The sequence below is a fragment of the Myotis yumanensis genome, unplaced genomic scaffold, assembly GCF_028538775.1.
Source record: "Myotis yumanensis isolate MYYU_CA2020_CCGP unplaced genomic scaffold, mMyoYum1.0.hap1 SCAF_2, whole genome shotgun sequence".
NCBI classification, from domain to species: Eukaryota; Metazoa; Chordata; class Mammalia; order Chiroptera; family Vespertilionidae; genus Myotis; species Myotis yumanensis.
The window spans coordinates 44373403-44388771 of record NW_027223753.1 but is presented as its reverse complement, the minus strand read 5'-3'; positions in this window follow the sequence as shown (position 1 = coordinate 44388771).

Genomic DNA, 15369 nt, shown 5'->3' with positions numbered 1-15369 from the left:
AAACATAAAAACAAAAATCTTAAAAATAAACGAATAGTATTTTAAAGGCTATATACCAAGATTAAGTTGGCTTATTCAAGAATGAGAGCGTTGCTAGAAAACTAAGGGGTTCCTCAAAAACTTAAATAGAATTACCATATGATCTAGTAGCTCCATTTCTATTTATCCAAAAGAATTAAAAACAAGGACTAAGTTATTTGTACACTGATGTTAACAGCATTATTCACAGTCAGTAGCCAAAGGTCAAAGCAACCCAAGTACCCTTCAAAGGATGAATGGATGGATAAACATAATATATATATATATATATATATATATATATATATATATATATTCTTTAGTCTTAGAAAAGGACATTCTGACACATGCTGCAACATCTTTGAACCTTGAAGACATTACACTAAGTGGAAATAAGCCAGTCACAAAAGGACAAGTATTGTATGAGTCCACTTATGAGGTGCCTAAACAGTCAAATTTACAGAGAAAGTAGAATGATATTGCCAGGGGTGGGGGCAGGGAGGAATGGGATAAGGAGATAGTGTTTAATGGGTACAAAGTTTCAGGTTAAAAAGATGAAAGTTTTAAAGATTGGTGGTGATGATGGTTGAACGACAATGTGAATGTATGTAATACCACTGAATTTAAAGTCTTAAAGTTAGCATTATTTATGATAAAAATAACTCAAATTATGAGTGACAGGAGGTGAAGGAAAATGTACATTAAAGATCTTACGTCAGGAAAAGGTCAAAAGAGGAAAGATAAAAACAACTACTAATAAGTGATCAATGTTAGTTACATACACATTTCATTCCTCTTTATGAAATAAACTAAAAAATTCAGCATCAGGAGTTGTACCTGAAGCTAATCCAAGAGACTATGAGGAGGCACACCCAGAAAAGTGCACAAGGTAAGTAGGACCTTCTACAGGGCTTCAGTACTTCAGTGACAGGGGGAGGGGCCCCTTCCTGCGTAGGAGACAACGAGAACTGTGTGCCCCTCATTTGGATCTCGGTTTGAATAAATCAATCGTGGAAAAGTAGAAAATTTTTAATATAAACCGAGTATTAAATTATATCAAGGAATATGAATTTCATTAGCTGTTAATATTGTATTATTTAAGAAAATGTCCTTATTTTTAAGATAGATATTGAAGTTATTAAGGGTGAATTGACACGCATGAGATTTACTTTAAAAGATTTCAGAAAAACACACATACACACACACACACACAACCCCCAATAGATGAGGTTTATGGGGAGATGTTTGGTCCTGAATCTGGATGGTGGGTTTGAGAGTTTATCCTTTTGCATACCTGAAAGTGCTCCTAATTTTTAAAAAAATTTAAAGTTTTAAGGAAAACCACTGAGCTCTCCCGACGGAAACACACAGACTGCTCTGTATGTCCTACAACAGATATTCAGCCAGTAGATAATGGTTTTATCCCTCTCCCTCTGTCTAAAAATCAATTTAAAAAACATTTTTTAAAAAGACACAATGTACAAAACCTGTAACCCACTCAGCACATTTTTAACATTGTCAGTGTCCCTTTGACTTTCAATGATAAAGCACATGAAATGTTTCTCCACTCACATCCTTTTAGAGGGGCTGTTAATGTAGAAATACCTCCTCATCTTTATGAAATGATAAATGACTGACTGGAGATGTCTGAAATATTGCCAAATCTCCCCTATGTATCATGTGTCACCAGCAATAATAAACAGGGACTAAGAAAAAAACATTTAAAAAAAAGGCACAATGGTCAAAAAGTATGAGATAAATCAAAGAAAAAATTTCAGTTATGATCATCCACTAATATCTTTGTGCACCAAACAATGTGATTAAATAAAAAATAAGATAAAGAAAAGACTAAGGCTGAGAAAAAAGTAGAAATTTAAAAGTATGAAGAATAAAATCAAAAGCCAGAGAAAGAAAATTTCAATGTAAAATTAAGCATGAGAAAGGAGCCAGCACAAGGATATTAAAACACGTTTGCAAATGTATGTTAATTAAAAAAAAAAAAGCTAGATAAAATAAAACTGCTCCAAAAAATAAAAAAACGTCATCAGGTCAGTATTATAAAGAGAAATCAATAAAATGTCTAACAATTTAAAAGGTCCTATGTTTACAAGTTTCCATTTAACTGTATATAGAACAGATAATTTACATTAAATACTTCTGCATAAAAGCTATGAGTGTACAGAGACATATACATTGGCGAGGATGTTCTCAGCATATGAAAGAAAAAAAACTTGAAATATGCTCGATTTTATTAGTTATAGAAATACAAACCAAAACAGATTCCAGTGTTGGAAAAAAATTGATTACAGCCAGTGCTTGGGCAAATTTTATCCACCCTTCCACCTTGAAAAGGGCACTGGTAATTGTTAGAACCTTTTGGGAATTAAAATATGAAAAGAATGTCATTAAAGGTAAAAGAAGTTAACCCTGACCCCAGGATATTTTCTCCACTGATTTTTTTTTTTTAAGAGAGAGTGGAGTGGAAGGAGGGGTGGGTAGAGAGAAACATAGATGCGAGAGACACATCCATTGGTTGCCTCCACGTTCAAGCCCCCACCGGACTGAGGAAGGAGCCTGCAACGGAGGTACATGCCCTTAGCTGTGAATTGAACCCTCAACCCTTTGGTCCATGGGCCGACGTTCTAACACTGAGACAAATGAGCCAGGGCAAGATAAAAGAAGTTAAAATTAGTATTTTCCTATATTCTCCCCTAAAATCAGAAAAAACCTGGGCGACTGTATGTAGTGAAGAGATGCCACACAAACTCAAGGGGGGGGGGGGGGCGGGGCGGGGCAGCAAGTTCAGAGGGGAAAATACACTAAAAACAGACTGCCCATTTTATTTCCCGGCTGCCTATTTTAAAGTTAATTCACCTAAAGGAAATGCAAGTAGATGATCAACATATAAAAAGACAGCTCAGCCACAAGCCAAGGACATGCAAATTAAAAACTGCCTTTTATACTACCCAGGAGATTAAGAGAAAATTTACCCCACCCCACCCCCATGCCTCGGGTGTTAGAACTCTTAAATGTTTCTCACTCTAGTTCTCTCTGGTCTGCAAAGTTTGCCCTCCTATTGTAATATTGTTAGAATAACTTCCTTCAAACACAAACCAGAGCTCACCACTGCATTGATTAAAGCCTCTGAAGTCTTCTTTGATGGCTTCCAAGCCTGACCTGAAACTTGGCAACTTTGTCCAGCCTAGGAGTTTAGACCTTGCTTTCCACCTCTTTTAGGGATTCTCACCCAGAGCAGATAGAATTTCAGGGCATCTAGGACCTTGGGGTGGGACAGAGACCACCCTTTTATTTTTAGTTATCTCTGACTGCAACTCAGCATTTAAATTCAGTTATTAAAATAATAAGTTTGAGATATAAAACACGTGAGCTTCTTAACCTATTATTTTAACAAGATTGAGTGGTGGGTCTAAACTGCTTTAATTCTGAGAGTGTGAAACTGCTTCAAGATACTTGCAACAACTGTAATATGGAATGAAAATCCCTGTGGTTTCCAGTGGTGACAGAGTCTTGCTTTTCTGCTAATAACGCCAACTACCAGACTGCCTAAGTGCAAGGTTAAGGACACCTCTCCCTAAATTACCCGCTGTAAGACTCATTCCTCCTAAGTGCCAAGGTCCACTCTCAGTCTATGCAAGCCCGAACAGGCCCACTCACCCTCCACTTTTCCCGCCCCCCAGAAAGATAATTACTTTAATGTTATCTATCATTGCAAAATGTTATATATCTCACATTAGAGTGATAGTATAGTAAAGTTAAAATTTAAATCATGAGCTCACGCCGTTTGCTCAGTCAACGGTCAAGGGCACGGATCACCGTTGCAGGCTCCTCCCCGCCCCCCCCCCCCCTCCCCGGCCCTGGTGGGGCGCGCGCAGGAGGCAACCAATATATGTGTTTCTCTGTATTTCCCTCTCTCTAAAGTCAATGGAAAAATTTAAATCATGAAAACAAAACAATGGTAATTTAAAACAACATACAAAATACTGTGATCTTCTTCACCTACTTCATTTTTTAAAGAGTCATTTTAAAATCGGAGGTAATCACAAATTAGAAGTGTTGCAGATGCAATACAAAAAAAATTTAGATTTGAAACATTTGGGCATAAATTGCCGATCTGCTCTGTCTTCATTACCTAACACTTTGAGCGCGCATTGCCTACACACAGGGACATTCGCCCTCACCACCAGCAGGCAGTGGCCACAACCGGGACATTAGCGCAGACACACTACGTCCCTCCCATCGCTTCAGGCCGCAAGCCCCGCATCTCGGGTACTTACCCACCGAGGCCCGCGGCCTGCCGGTGAGCCCTCCGCAGAGCAGCGCCGGTCTCCTGCACAGCTGCCTCGCAGGGCCTGAAATTCAAGCAGAGCTCATGGCATATCATGCAAAGTCCAAGGCTTGATACATAGAAAACTCACCCCATTTTTATGCAGGAAAAAAAAAAAAAAGTACTTCTCCCGCCACGTGTTTGTTTGCATTAATGTGATCATAGCAAAGATGCCCCAGGGAGTTAGCCACTGAGTCGGGGAGTGGAGTGAGGAGGGCTGCGGGGAAGGGACACGAGAGGTGAGCGAAGGGACAAGGGAGGAGGGTGGTTTCCTTGTGCTAATTGGGGTCCATTTTCCAAGACCTTTTGGCAGTCAACATGTATTTTTTCTTTGTCATTTGAAAATAAATTCGATCAATTTTTCTCACAATGAAGGAAATAAAGAAAAAAGTTACTGCTTCCAAATCGATTTCCCAGTCAGATAAAGAAAATACTCGATAGAGCTTGGAGATGGAAGTTCAAGGCCTCTCGCATCCAGGAGATGGAGATGGGCTGGGAATCCAGGTCCGCCTGGCTCCGAAGCGCCTAGTTACCCCATTGTTGCCAAAAGACACCACTTTCCTCGCCCTCTTTTTTCTTCAAAGCTAGTGCTCAAGTACTTCCTCGTTTCCTTGCCCTCATTTTCACCCCATGGCTCCGCTATTTTAACCTCCCCACTTTCCGCCAGAGCGTGAGGACCTGTGTGTGCTCACGTCTCGGTTCCCAGCACGAAACGGTTAGAAAGATGCCTTCCTCACTTGCCAATGAGGAATAGAGCCTGTTGTAAAGCTGGGGCCCAAGGTGGCCCCCAACCCCGGGGCCCCACCGCAGCCAGCCTTACCTGGAGAAGGAACCGACCTGGGGATGCAGAGGCGGTGAAGAGCAATGAGGATTGACTCACAACCCGTGGCTGGCTCCTCCCTTCCTTAAGTAGCGACAGAAAGTCCCTAGGCCCAATCCCCTCCCAACCTACCCTCCCTAGGCCCCTCCTCAGGAGCTCGCATCCAGCCCTGAAGCCATCTCCGACCACCACCAGGATTCCCAGCGCCAATTCCACACCGCCTGGGGCAGAACCTGCTCCACCCATCCCCCCTGACTCCAGGCTAAGGTCTCAATGAAGGAAGCACCACTCCTCCGCCTTAACCCCAGGGGTTCTTGTTGATTCCTCAGTTTCCTGAAATCCCCACCTTTAATCATTGCCAAGCCCTAGAATTTGTCCATTATCTGCCTCTCCCTGGCCCCAGCCTAGTCTGAGCCCATATTCTCTCACCTGGATTCACTGAACTCAACAACTAGTCTCCTCGCCTCTTCTCTGGCCTCTCTGCAGTCCTTTCCTCCAGGTAATACCTCTCAGTGGTTTCCATTTCAATTAAAAAATCCTAACTCCTCATTCCATTCCCATCCTTTCCCTTCAACACGGTGTAAGTACTACTCCCTGTGACAAAAACAAGCTCCTGCCTGCTCTTCAGAGACATGAGACTCCTGCCTCAGGGCCTTTGCACCAGCGGCCCCCCCCCCCCCCCAACTGTTTCCCTAGTTCTCTCACAGCTGACTGCTTTTCATCCTCAGGTGTCAGGTCAAATGTTCACTCCTCGAGGAAGCCTTGCAGGCCACGCTTTTAAAGGGGCCACACACACCATTCCATTACTCTTGTTAAAGAACACATTCAAATGAGTAAATTTGAAAATTCAATTGACTTTAAGTGATTGATGAATTGATAGCATCCCATCTAGCAATTCAAAGGGGGCTCTGATGAGTTGTACAAAACAGAAAGTTTTTATAAGCAAAGAAAGAAAGAAAAAAAGAAAGAAAGAAAGAAAAAAAGAAAGGAAGAAAGAAAGAAAGAAAGAAAGAAAGAAAGAAAGAAAGAAAGAAAGAAAGAGGGACTAAGAAATTAAAAGAGTGGGTTATTTCAGGCGATGGACTCCTAACCTTAGGGGAAGGTAGGGGATCATATACAGATTACCTTACTAATGTTGATCAGTGTCCCAAATAGCTTCTATTTCTTATATATTTAAGGCCCGTTACCTATGTCGAGGTGTGGGGGGTTCCCATATAGGTGCTGCTCCTAAGCGGACATGCACAGGTGGTCTGGACCATCCGCTTGAGACTTGTGCCAGTACCTTCTGATCAGACACTTCCACAGAGACAGCACCGAGATCTGAGCCGAGCCGGAGAAATTACACACAAACAGGTTAGATGCAAGCACACAGGGGGTTTATTTACCAGTTCCTGTTGGGTCTCAGACGCTGGGAAGGATCCACCCGGCGATGCTCGCTGACACACACAAATGGGTAGACGGCGCCGTTGGCTGCTGGCTCTTTCGTCGATGGACAGTTAATTGGGCAGAGTTTCGTGCTGGGACGAGACGTGAGCACACACAGGTCCTCACACTCTGGCGACAGGAGAGCTATGCGCTGCTGGGTCGATCAGACTGTCTGGTTATATACCCCTCTGTAGGCATGGTCTTCATTGGTGTGTGTGTTATCAGCGGCTGCCATGTGTGGATCTAGCCGGGGTCTGTTAATCTATGGGTGTGTACAGGCTTTGGGCGTTCCCATCAGATAGGTTCTTTACCAGTACTAGTTGGGTTACAAGGGTGCATTCTTGGGTCTCACAAAGTATTCCTATATCTAACATTAGGTACTATAATAATTACTATAACAGTCCACACAGGGTTACATGCTTTAAGTCTTACATTCTAAGGTCCTAACATTAAGTACCATAATGATTACTATAGCAATCAGAAAATTCCAGACCGAGTGGTAGAAATTTCTACTCCTGGGAGAGGCTAAAACTGAAATTAGGTTAGTAAGTATTGGTTTGGTGACTTGGCTTAGCAAAAGTGACTTTATTTTTATCTATTTTCTTTCTTTTTTAACACTGTTTATCACATCACCCTCTTTTTAAAAAAATAGACTTTTAGCCGAAACCGGTTTGGCTCAGTGGATAGAGCGTCGGCCTGCGGACTGAGGGGTCCCGGGTTCAATTCCGGTCAAGGGCATGTACCTGGGTTGCAGGCACATCCCCAGTGGGAGATGTGCAGGAGGCAGCTGATCAATGTTTCTCTCTCATCGATGTTTCTGACTCTCTATCTCTCTCCCTTCCTCTCTGTAAAAAATCAATAAAATATATTTTTTTAAAAATAGATTTTTATTGATTTCAGAAAGGAAGGAAGAAGGAGAAAGAGATAAAAACGTCAATAATGAGAGAGAATCATTGATTGGCTGCCTCCTGCATGCTCCTTATTGGGAATCGAGCCCACAACCCGGCATGTGCCCTGACTGGGAATTGAACCATGACCTCCTGTTTCATAGGTTGACTCTCAACCACTGAGCCACACCGGGTGGACCCCATTGCCTTCTTTATTTGGTTCCCAGTTATCAGAATCTGAACTCATCCATTCAATTCAATTCTGTGTGTCCTTATTATGTCTCTCTTCCACTTTTCCACTAGAATATAAACGATAACCCCATAGGGCAAGGATTTTACTTTCTTTGTTCACTTGTTGTAGAATAGTAAGAAGCTAAGAAAATTCCAGGATAAGCGGAATAGGGAAACTGAAGCATCTCGAAGCAGCAGTTTGCAGCCATCTAGTAAATCCTGTCTTCCCTAAGAGAGGAAGCTGGCCTGCTCCTCACTTGGCCTGCGTGTATCTTCAGTAAATCCCACTCGGCTTTACTTTCATTTTCGTTGACCTTAAAAATCATTTCTGCGTCGAAGAGAAGAACCAAGCTGCAACCGGTAACCCCAACTGTAACCCACTGATGTATCCTGAAATTATGACTAGTATGTAATAGGCCCTCATGTTGACTGAAGCAATGAATGAGTGGGCAGAGGCAAAATCCTCTTGTCAAGTCAGACCTTGCTGGCCCTTAAGAGTGTAGAGGAGAAAAGTAAAGATGAACTCGAGAGGTGAGAAAGCCGTGCGCTTGCTGCAGAGAGAGCCCGTGAGGGGTCTTTGTCTTGAGGGTTTTTGTTCTGTTGTTTTCAATTGAAATTAGTGGGGTGACATTGGTTAATAAAATTGTATATTGTGTTGTGTGTTCACCACCACAAGTTTGAGGATTATCTGTTTTCTTAAAGGCGGGAATTTTAGGGGAGGCCTCGGGGGAGGATCTCAATAGAATATTCATCAACTTTAATGCGGATACACCAAAACGAGATTGATTCCCGACTTCATCTGGTCTTGGGTATGGTTGGCACGAACGGTACTAATTAGATTTCTGTTATCTACTTCCCTGAGTAGGGTGATTTAAGCTATTTACACTCTGGTTGGGGAGAAGTTTAAAGCATTTGATGTCCTTTGGTTAGGGAAGGTAGGATTTTGTGATTTACTAGAGGCTGAAAACTGCTTGGCCATTTCACTGTCAGTCTTAGTTTCCCTATTCCACTTGTTCTGGCTAGCCAACCTGCCTCAGTACCAGACGTAAAGGAGGAGAACTGGCTAGGAGGCATCAACAGGCTAGGGCAGTGGTCGGCAAACTCATTAGTCAGCAGAGCCAAATATCAACAGTACAACGATTGAAAATTCTTTTGAGAGCCAAATTTTTTAAACTTAAACTATATAGGTAGGTACATTGTTATTAACTTAATTAGGGTACTCCCAAGCTGGCCTTTGCTATAAACGTCCTCAAGCTGATTGAGGTACGTTCGCTGAGGTTGACCCCTTCCAACTCTCCCATCCACACTCGTCTTGTATACTTGTTTCGTCTATCTCCTTTCCGAAAACCGACTTCTGCGCATGGGCTACGAAGTTTCAATCGCACTGTACGTGCGCGCCCACACGTGGTATTTTGTGGAAGAGCCACACTGAAGGGGCCAAAGAGCCGCATGTGGCTGGAGAGCCTCGGTTTGCCGACCACTGGGCTAGGGAGTCCTGGGACTAGAGAGCCTCCCCCTTTCCTCTTCGCCGCTGTCATTCCTGAATTCCACAGAGACCTACCCTACTCTCACAGCTGGCCCTGACTGTGCAGCCAGACAAAACAAGGAGCTGGTTAGAGCTTTCTTCTGGGTGCAGTATCACTGGAGCCCAGAAGGCACATCCTAATCCAGTGATGGCGAACCTATGACACTCGTGTCAGAGGTGACACACGAACTCATTTTTTTGGTTTATTTTTCTTTGTTAAATGGCATTTAAATATATAAGATAAATATCAAAAATATAAATCTTTGTTTTACTATGGTTGCAAATATCAAAAAATTTCTATGTGACACGGGACCAGAGTTAAGTTAGGGTTTTTCAAAATGCTGACAGGCTGAGCTCAAAAGGTTCGCCATCACTGTATGATCTTTCTCTAGAGAAGAGTGGTTTCTATGGACACAGGACGCCTAATCCCATTCATTTTTTAATATTCTAGTCTTTCATTTCCCATCACAATTTCGGGTGAGGATGATCTTCTGGACTTATGTAATGAGATCAAGCAATTTATTTTGAACAAGATTTCCCTCTAACGACTCATGAGTCAGGTAAATGGTAAACCTCCGCCATCTTCTGGCCATGAGTGGGAGTAAGCTTTCTTAAGACCCATTGTTCATTAATATTGAACACAGGTTTCTCTTTCCTAGTTGCTAACCCCGAGGCTCTGTGAACTTCACTGTGTGTTCAATGAAGACTCACCTGAGAAGCCAGGTTAAAATGGAGATTCCGATTCCTAAGTGTGCACCTGCTTGCAGCAGGATTCTGATGTAAACTGTTCATGGACCACTCAGAGAAACAGTAAAAATGATGGGATGGAGGACAAACTGTAAAGCGAATAATCAGTTTTAAACATTGTGTTATGGTTACCAAAGAAAACAGTTTTCATTCAAGTGTAAAAATTGGGGAAGTACAGAAATATTAAAGGTGGAAATTAAATCCACATATAATCCGAGAGAAAACACTATATTTTATTTTTAAAATGTTTTTATTGATTTTATTTCCTTTAAAAAGTATTTTTATTAATTTCAGAGAGAGAAAGGGAGAGAGAGAGAGAAACATCTACCGGAATCGAGTCAGGACCTTTCAGTCCGCAGGCCGACGCTCTATCTACTGAGCTAAACCGGTTAGGGTACATAGCTAGCTCTTAATAAATATCACATGAGTAACTGAAAAAGTCTTATTGTACCTCACGTTTTCTAAAGAATCAATTTGAATGACTGCACTTTTCTAAGTGTATCTTACAATAGCAATTTTATTTAAAATACACAATAAAGTCACAAATTCCAGCAATAAGACTCCAGAGTGCAGGTCCTGGAAGGGGGAAGGAGAAGGGAGTGGGGAACACCTGAGTACTGAAATCCATGCCCAAGCCCTGAAAACCTCACATCTCACTGTCAGGGGACAAACTGATCCATTTGGTTAATGGAAAAGCGGAGATTCCAAGGCCACGGAGCCGAGCGTGGTCATAAGACCAAACCACTCACAGCTGTGAGAAGAAGGTCTCCGTTCCTGCACTGAGGGTTTTTGTTTTTTGTATCACCTTCCTGGACTGTTAACCTCCTGGCCGGGTGGGAGCGTCAACATTCGGAAGCTCTACCCTCACTGGAGGTCATACCAGCCTTCACTCCAGCAGGCCTCCCCGCGCCATCCTTCACCTCCCCTTCCCGCCTCCGGTTCTCCCTGAGGTCTCAGCTCATGAACTTTTTTTCTTCTTTTTTTCTCTCTGCTGGCGCGCCGGGCATAGCTGAGGCCGGGAACTCGAAGCACCTCTCGTGCGCCCCCGCGCGGCCATCTGCGGTCTCGCAGGCTGGGCTGGCTGCGGCGGGCGGAGGCGCTGAGGCACCGCGTGGGAAGGATGCAAGTTTGGGTGCCCGTGGCCCAGCGCCCGGATCTCATGTCTCGCTTCTGCAGGTGAAACAGATCAACCCGCCAGTGAAGCACATGTCCCGTGCTTACCGTCACGCGGCCAACCAAACGCCTGGCAAACCTCCCTGGTTAGAATCCTCACTCATGGCTAGGAATGGTTTGAAAGAGGGAGTAATTATGTTTCAGTTACGGACCTAAAACTCCGAGGCTGTGGGAGGGAAGTCACAGCGGGAAGTCACAGTGGGGTTTCAAACCCTTGGTCCCCAGCTCTGATCCTTAAGCCGCATTTAATGGATGCGCCTTTGTCAAGCAACCACGTGCCCCGGCTTCATGAGGCCTGAGCTGGGGCCTCCAGAGTTTTCAGGAAAGGAAGTTGTCAGGACATCGGGGAGCGGGGAGGTGCGTGCCTCTAGCCTCCTAAGGAGACAGGTATGTCGCGTTGGGGAGCCCCCACACCCCGTTTTCTGCAGTGGTTCTTCCCCATCTTGGAAATGAAATATGCCCATTTCATCCTGGAGGAACTGGGCTGTCTGCCGGTGGGGTCTGCATTCTAATGACAGCCAGGAAGGGAAGGCGGCCTGAGAGCAGGTGGGGAGGGTGCGGACTCGGCTTCTGCCGGCTGTGAGATCTTGAGCAGGTTTCTAGCTTCTCTGATGTTTAATTTCCCCTCCTGTGAACAAGGGGGACGATAATCCCTAGCCTGAAGTATTGTTTCGAAGTCATTCATTGAGTTCCTCCGATATTTTATTATGCAAAATTTCAAACATACAGCAAAGTTGAAAAATTTTAGAGTATTTTTACCACCAAGATAGTCATTAACATTTCACTAAACTTCTTTTCTCACACACTTATCCATGCACACATCCTTCTATCCATCATAAATCCATCTTTTAAACAATGTATTTCAAAGTCAATTGCAGAGAGAGAGAGAGATTTTAAAAAAAATGTATCCGGCACATTGGCTAGGCAGATATTTCAACAAATATTTGAACGTTAATTTTGTGCTGGGAATGCAATAGTGAGAAAGACACTGTTTCTCTCCTGAAGGTATTCAGAATTTGGCACAAATAAGAGACAAGTTATCTGATACCAACTCTCCCACCATCTAGCTGCCATGACTAGGGAAGCTCAGGGTGACCCCAAGCAGAGGAGAGCAACTTATCTGGGTCTATGGGGTCAGGGAAGCCTTCCCTAGGAAGTGACATTTAAAAGAAGACTTTATTATAGTCTCTATAAATATTGTAACATACATAGTGTGATGTGCATGTAAACTAGATTTAATCTATACCCCCAAGGATGTAAGTTAATACTGAAGGTGTACCCCAATCAGGAATCTGTTCAAAGATGGGTCATTTGAAATTGAAATCACCCCAATCCTATATAATAAAAGCCTAATACGCTAAGTGTCCAGTTGGCCATTCAACCAATCAAAGTGTAATATGCTAATGATATGCTAAGGCCGCTCCACCACTTCTGTGAGGTGCACTGACCACCAGAGGGAAGATGCTCCAACCGGTAGGTGAACTTGCTGCTCGGGTCCAGCCAATCAGGACTGAGCAAGATGAGCTGGACATGCCCTGGAGCCCTCCCACAGCCCCTCCCCAGCCCCAATCGTGCACCAATGGGGTCCCCTAGCCTGGCCTGCACCCTCTCACAATTCAGGACCCCTCGGGGGATGTTGGAGAGCCGTTTTCAGCCCAATCCCTCAGGCCAGGCCGAGGGACCCCACTGGTGCACGAATTTGTGCCTTGGGACTCTAGTAAATTCAATAAAAAAGTAAAGGAGGGAGAGAGAGAGAGAGAGAGAGAGAGAGAGAAAGAGAGAGAGAGAGAGAAAGAGAGAGAGAGAGAAATTGAAAGGGGATGGCTTGGAACACCATCTAAAGCTACACTAAAGGGTGCATTAATTACTTAAGGGTACTTTTAAAATTAGTGACCTGTAGTTGGTAGAAGAAAGAAGGACAAGGTACCCGTTCCCCCTTGATTAAACAGGGGAGCCTTCTAGGTCTGGAACTCTCAGTTCTGCGTTCTTCCTCCCACCTTCACCCATCTCAGGAAGAGTTTGTTATCTGATGGGAAAGAAAGTCTGCATGTTGTTGCAGTTGCCTAGGAGTGAAACTTCAAGCCAGGTGTTTGTAGGAGGACCTAAAACCATTGTTCTTAACTCTGACCACACATTGGCATCCCCTGGGGAACTTAACCGCCCCCTCTCCACAAATAAATACCCCAAAACAAACAAACCTTATGTCTCACCCTTCCTCCCCCCACTTCCCTTTTTCAAAAAAAAATATATTTTTATTTCAGAGAGGAAGGGAGAGGGAGAGGGAGAAGGAGAAGGAGAGTAAGATAGAAACATCAATGATGAGAAAGAATCATTGATCAGCTGCCTCCTGTATATCCCACATTGGGGGGTCAAGCCCACAACCCGGGCATATGTCCTGACCGGGAATCAAGTCGTGACCTCCTGTGTGGCTGGGCCCCCCACTTCCTTTTAATTGATCTGGGCAATCCCCCAGGCACTGGGCATTTAACATGTCCCCAGGTGATTTTAATGTACACCCAAGGTTAAGAACAGAAAGGGCCCAAACCGGTTTGGCTCAGTGGATAGAGCATCAGCCTGCAGACTCGAGGTTCCCAGGTTCAATTCCGGTCAAGGGCATGTACCTTGGTTGCGGGCACATCCCCAGTGGGGGGTGTGCAGGAGGCAGCTGAATCAATGTTTCTCTCTCATCGATGTTTCCAACTCTCTATCCCTCTCTCTTCCTCTCTGTAAAAATTCAATAAAAAATATATTAAAAAAAATAAAAAAGAACAGAAAGGGCAGCTCGCTGAGCGTCCTGGACAGGTGAGGGCTGTGTGTTGTGCTGCCTGCAAACAAATGTTTATACAGGTGGCCGACTCATTCAGACTTGCTCGCAGTGTAACATTCCTGCCCAAATCCAACCACTGGAGGCCACGGGCATTTTCCAGAAAGAACTTGGCAATTGTAAATGACCCAGACAAAAAGGAGGAGGCTGCTCTAGCGAGTGGTTCTCTAACTTGCGTATGTATCAGAATCAATCGGAGAGCCTGTTCAAACACAAGATTTTGGGGCCCCAGCCCAGAAGTTGGTTCAGGGCAGAGCATCTACTTGCATTTACCCAGGTGATGCTGTGGAAGTTGGTCTATGCTGATTCCCTGAGCAGCACCGCTGTCATTGCTAATGAATAGTGTGTGCTAAGGCCTAAGAGCCAGAGAGCTTGGCTTACCCTGGGAAGTATTTGGTGACACCAGTATTAATACAACTGCCAGAGATTTAGACAGAAGATAAATCCTGAAGTGCCTCAAAAACATGCTGAGTTTGGACTTTGCCCTAAATGCAATGAAAAGCCACCGAACACAAATGCCGAGGGGTGCCTGGGTGGTGGGGTGACAGAGGCAAAATCTCAGCTGTCTGCTCCTGGGGGATCTGGGGAGGTGGGGAGTTGATGGTGACTGCACTGCAGCTGGGACACCAAAAGGGGTAAGAGACTGGAAAAGGGTTGAGAACAAGGATTACCCTAAGCCAGGGGTGGGCAAACTTTTTGACTCGAGGGACACAATGGGTTCTTAAACTGGACCGGAGGGCCGGAACAAAAGCATGGATGGAGTGTTTGTGTGAACTAATATAAATTCAAAGTAAACATCATTACATAAAAGGGTATGGTCTTTTTTTTTTTTTTAGTTTTATTCATTTCAAACGGGCCGGATCCGGCCCGTGGGCCGTAGTTTGCCCACAGCTGCCCTAAGCCAAGGCCATTCTAGAGGAGTTTCGGTTCAAGGTCCCATGATGTCTGTGACAGTTAATGTTATGTGTCAACACTGAGGGTCTCTTGGGATGGAATTGACAGTGAAATCAGCAGACTTTGAGTTAGCAGAGCGCCTTCTATAATGTGGGTGGGCCTCATCCAGCCAGTGGAAGGCCTGAGTAGAACAAAAAGCTTGGCCTCCCTGAACCAGAGAGAAGTCTCCAGCACACAGCCTCGGGCTTCATCTGCACCAGGTACTCCCCTGGGTGGTGAGCCTGTCAGCCAGGCTGTAGAGAGTTTGGACTTGCCAGCTTCTGTAATTGCATGAGTCAGTTCTTTATAATAAATCTCTTTACATAAATACACATATCTCATTGGTTCTCTTTCTCTGGAGAACAATGGCAGACCAGAAATTTCTGCTCCCAATCTTTTTTTTTTTTTTTTTTAGAGAGAGAGATAGAAACATCAGTGATA